The sequence below is a fragment of the Sceloporus occidentalis genome, unplaced genomic scaffold, assembly GCF_023333645.1.
Source record: "Sceloporus occidentalis isolate IW3139 unplaced genomic scaffold, rSceOcc1.0.p SCAF_43, whole genome shotgun sequence".
In the NCBI taxonomy this organism is placed as follows: domain Eukaryota; kingdom Metazoa; phylum Chordata; class Lepidosauria; order Squamata; family Phrynosomatidae; genus Sceloporus; species Sceloporus occidentalis.
The window spans coordinates 3,160,319-3,165,916 of NW_028317023.1; the positions used below are offsets into that span (position 1 = coordinate 3,160,319).

General features: G+C 37.3%; 2 non-coding genes across 2 annotated transcripts; one reads left to right on the top strand and one right to left on the bottom strand.

Annotated features, from left to right (window-relative positions):
- Positions 1-323: 323 nt before the first annotated feature.
- On the top strand, positions 324-396 carry TRNAV-UAC (transfer RNA valine (anticodon UAC)). Its single transcript has one exon. It is a non-coding gene; the product is annotated as a tRNA-Val (tRNA).
- Positions 397-5,525: 5,129 nt separating this feature from the next.
- TRNAV-UAC (transfer RNA valine (anticodon UAC)) lies at positions 5,526-5,598 on the bottom strand. Its single transcript has one exon. It is a non-coding gene; the product is annotated as a tRNA-Val (tRNA).

Genomic DNA, 5,598 nt, shown 5'->3' on the forward strand with positions numbered 1-5,598 from the left:
TGCATCTTATAAAACATGGATGGATGGAGGGAAATTACAGATTAACAATTAATGGGGAGAAATATAGTTGCCAAATGATCAGGGCACATATATTATGTTGCTGAAGGGAGTACTGTTTTAAAGTATCTGTGATGTATAAACTAAAGGGAATAAGTAACATGCCACATGCACTGGCCAACAGCGTGTGAAATGTCTCCTGGAAAAGAAATGGACAATGTGCTTACACTAGTAATGCACTTGCACCAGCATAAAGTGGGTATGATGCTTATGTTACAGCTTGCCATGTTCCAGCCATGGAATGAAGCTCATCCACCATATGGAAAGGTTCCATAGTGTAGTGGTTATCACGTCTGCTTTACACGCAGAAGGTCCTGGGTTCGATCCCCAGTGGAACCATTCTTTTTTTTCTAGCAGAAGTGAAACTTATACAATGTAATTTAAACATTCATGGGACAGATATATGACCTGTCAAATTATATGTTAATATGAATGCCACATTTCTCCCATGAACTGGGACACCTGGCAAAATGTTTATGATTATGGAACACGCAACACTGCCGCTAAAAAGCTTAATGTAAGGAAGATAGGAAATTAATTAAATACTAGTTGTGTCACATTGAGACAAAGATCATCGCTTAAATTAGCTTCCTAGTTGACAAACAAAAATTACAAGCTATTCACAGATTTAGTCATTATCTTTATTTTTTTTAGGTTTTAGAGTACCAGGATGTGGTCTAACTTGGTTTGTGGAATCATGGAACAATCCTTGGAATTATCCTTGACAGCTGTTCCATTTTCTCTCTTTTTTGTCATTTTTTTTACCATTTGGATATATTAAGTATTTTAGTATAATTTTAGTTTACAATATGTGCTTGTAGCAGGGCCTGACTAAGCAGCCCTGGCAATTTAAGCCAAATTACGTACATGCATCCACAGGCTGGACACACATGGCCAGACGTTTTTATACTTATGCCAAGCCAGAGCCAGATCTGTCACTGGAGATGTACCTGGTGATCCAGATGGCTACTCTGGACCTGGTAGGGTTGCCACCATTCCCGATTTTCCCAGAACATTCCTAATTCATAGACATCACTGCTTTTTTCAATTTACCAAGAAGATTTCTTTGACGGGAGACTATGACTTTATTACATTTGATTTCCAAGGTAATTTGAGAGTTATTATATAGGAACTTTTTTACTCAACAGTAGCAACCCTATTTAACATGACAATTTTTTTTAAAAATTACCAACCAGAAGAACCGGCTCACGGTTATGCATTCAGCTTACCCAGTATAGTGGAAACCTTTCCAAAGTCAACCAGCAAAAAATAAAATTAGCTTTCTATGCTTGAACTTTAGCAGATTATTGTTTCTTGTTTTCTGTTCACTTCTCCTCCAACCCCTTCTATATCTCAGTGATAATGGAAGATTATACATAGACATATGTGCATGCAACATATTTGTTTGTTGCACAATGTCAGAAGTACACCTTTAAATTACCTTGACCACTCATTTTTCTGAAGTTAAACTTACCATGTAATTAATCGGGGCACGTCTTGCTACCTTGCAAAGCATGTGACAGTTGATTCTTAGTTTATGTAATTAGAAGCGTTTTGATAGCGTGGAGCACTCTATTCTAGGAACTGAAATACTGGCAGCTGATACTCTAAGAATATTTTATGCTTCTCCTCTGAACTTCATCCTTCCCAGCAACAACGGGGTATTAAATGTGAGCTGCGTACAAGAACCCGTAGGATCCAATATATGATACTAACAGACGTCAGACTCTGAATATTATGTTGCAAAATATTAGGTGTGAAGTTAAACTGTAAATATTTGATTTTTATGAAAATAAAAAAATCTCCTAGGTTTTTGATGAGAGAGCATAACATTGGTTGCTGCAACTAATGTGGTGCAAGGGGTCCCTCAGGCTTTAGGAGACTCAGAAAGCTTCTTCGTTCACAAGAGTGGCCTTTGAAGCTGGTATTAATGATGTATTTTGTTTATTATTTGCATGCAAGCAAATGAAGGCAGGAGCACACTGCCAGAGACATTGCATTACCTATATTCATTAACGTTGGTTGTTATATCAATGGCATTAGCATTTCTTTTGCTGCATAATATAACCACACATGGCTGATTTGATATATATATCAAATTATACTTTCAGGGAAGAAAAGATCATTATTGTATGTATAAAATCGATACTGACAATTTAATACGTAGCTGCACAACTTAGATAACAGAAGCAGAAAATAAATTGTTACGGTTTCGTCATGGGGATACATCCCTGCGTATAATGAAACAGTAATAATGGAAAATAGCGAAAACCCAGTATCGGATCATCTCATTTTTTTAAAAGTTTGAACAAAGGTTACATTTTATTGGAATATAAATATATTTTTAAAAGAAGTTTAAATAAAGGTTCATTTTTATTGGAATAGGAATGTTTTTTTTTCTGGGTTGTGTCCTTATTTATTCTGAGGGTTTAAATAACAAGTGTATCCTATACCATTTATCAGCTAACTCTTTGTGTATAATTTAATTTCAGCTTTTTATATGTAAAAATACATATAGCCCCACTGAGTGTGACAACATAAGCCCTTTTTTCCCCCAAGGACGCATATACATTAGACATTTTGGTGAGTTTATATATTCCATGTACGGCAAGCGAGCGCTTTACATGCTCTGCTCAATAACATGTGAAATGTTTATGTGCCTTGCACTACTAAATCAGTTACTTAGGTCACATAACGTTATTAATGCGGTGCCTAGCTCAAGTCCGCACGTAGAAGTTAGGAGCACCTTGCAGATGAATGGTGTTGTTAATTAAGATGCCTTGGGGGCTGCTATTTACCCCATCTCCTCCTGCTCAGATTAAATAAGAACAGAACGAAAGGCAGGAATTTAAAACACTTGGAAGGCACGTAGTCAGCTAATTAGCAAAACATCCAATGCATCTGAAATAATCGTAACGTAAAAAGGAATGTGATTTAAACAACAAAAGAAACTCATTTCAAAGTAAAACAGAGAGTAACCTTTATCAGATCAATGTGGCCTCCCTTTTAATATATTTGATTGATGTATTGACATTTTACTAATTAAGCCCCTGGTATGTTTTTTTTTTTTGCCTAGGGTATTAAAAGCTTAGGCATACATTGTATCTCAATATCTTGGTTTGACACCAATAAATTCCAAATTCTTTAAGCAGACAATGCTAAGTATCACAATTGTAACAGGACAGCAAGATTTCATTAGGTTGAGAATACCTTCTCAAATTAACTCAGATTCAGACAGTAACTAACTCCCACTAAGATAATTATTATCCTTTATTCTAGTCAATATCACACATGTAGACTTTTGTTTCAAGCTGATCATGCCCTATGTTTTGTTTTAAGATTTTAGTGAACTGGTTTTTCTTAAGCATATGGAACTATATTTTGCCGGATTACATTGAAATTAATTTTTATAATTGATCATATTGTGAGTAGTAATAATACTGATTTGTGGTGCACAAGTTACTCCAACATGCAAACTGCTGTCGGTTCCTGAAGTTGCCACTGTTCCTCCTCCTAGGCTGGCTTCCCAGAAGAGAAATATCTGTTACAACACAAACTACAGGACAATCATTAAGAACATGACCATGTATATACAGGACTAACCTGCACAGCCAATAATAAATACAGTACACCTAATTACACTGATGCACCTGTAAGTACTGCACTGGGATGCTGCACAATACAAACAATCAAACATCTATTGACTCAAAAAACAACACAAACTATGAGAAAAGCACTGAATAGATCCAAGAGAGAAGGGATTGTGGAATAGCCCAAACAATAACACTCGGGTATGGGGTGGGGTGTAACTGAAAAAGGGAACAGTTCAGGAGGGTCACTAAAGTCCAGAAGATGAGAGGGCTGGAGAGGAGGGCTAAGGATTAGCCTGTAAGAGCCTGTGACAGCTTCAGACAGTGACCGGTTCCTTCTATAGGATCTGAGGTTTCCTAATGAACCACAAAGTGTCCTTAATTACACACGTTGGGCACCACCCTTCTTCAATGGCACCCTTTGTGTGAATTCCTTTAAAAAAGGATTGCTCTTGAATAATCATTCACACCATGTCCTTGTATTTACTGGTCAGCCTGTTCAATGCCACATTAGTCCAAACATTCGTCATCAGGAAGACCTGGAATCTGTTCTATGTTGTTCTTGTTTCTGGTGATCTTAGTGATTACCGCGGTGGACCACTCCACATGGTGTTCACAAATGTTAAATCATGCAGGTAAAACCATGGTTATTCCAGTTCAAGGGGTGCAACTGTCCCACTTGTCCCATTTCAGGCATGCCATGCAAGTGGAAGAAAAAATGAACACGGAAGAAAGAGCAACATTTCTCCCACCCAAGATTCTCCACTTTGACATGGAAGATAATTTGCCTGGATTCCTCCTCAAAGAGTTGGCCTGTATTCCTGTTCAATGTGCCTTTTCAGATTTTTGTGGCTTCCTCCAGCTTGTCTTCAACCTTCGATTCATATGGCTAAAAGTCCAACATGGACTGCAACTTATGCTGGAGCCTTCTGAAGGCTATCACTGGTCTTCTGTGTACCCTACACCTTCACCCCATTATTGAAATAACTCCAGCTACATTTCTAAGCCATGCTTTTTAAGTGGAATAAGTTCACCAGTCTTCATTTACTTATTTTCTTTACTATGAAGGATCCAATTAGACAGAGAAAACCTGTTGAAGTAAAAATAAGCAAAAACTACTCAGGCGTACACGATAAAAGACACATGATAAAAATGTACCGGTATATTTAGGCTTATCTAAGTCCTTTTTCATTTCATAAGGAAAGTGCCCTTTTATGTTGCAGCTCTTTTCATCCTCAAGAAATAACTGAAGTTGATGAGTGTCGCACTCCAACAGGTCAGACAACCCAGGTCTTAAGAAAACAGTTGGATATTTCTCCACGGAAGCATCCTTTAGATCCTTATCTTGGTAACCTTTTTAGGTTTTCCCATCCCCCCTGGAACTAAATGCTCTCAATGTACAGTCCATTCTGCATTGTGCCAAGGGAGTATCCCTACAACAAAACTACAGCAATATATAGTGATCAGTTTTATTAATACCTCAATGTCCATCTACACACTATTGGGCCAAAGTGGACACCCCAAGCATGTATGTATCCCCTCCTAGGAAACCATCAGGTTTTCCTGCATAATACAAATAATTATTTTAATAATTTATTGTTTTGTATTAATTCACCATTTTCTGCAGCACTGTACAATGGTTAAACAGGACATAACAAGTACTGCATAAAATAACAATTTGACTTACAGAAACAGGCCCTGCTCAAACAAGCTTACAATCTAGAATTGAGCAAGACCTGGTGCCCTATCATATTGTTATACAAGTCTACTCGTAAGAGACACATGTAATCCTAATTGAGCAGCAAGGTTTAATAACTCCAATTGAACATAAAAATGATAACTGCTATTTTCAATGTAATTAATATGAGAAAAAACTAATGGTTCCACTGGGGCTCGAACCCAGGACCTTCTGCGTGTAAAGCAGACGTGATAACCACTACACTATGGAACC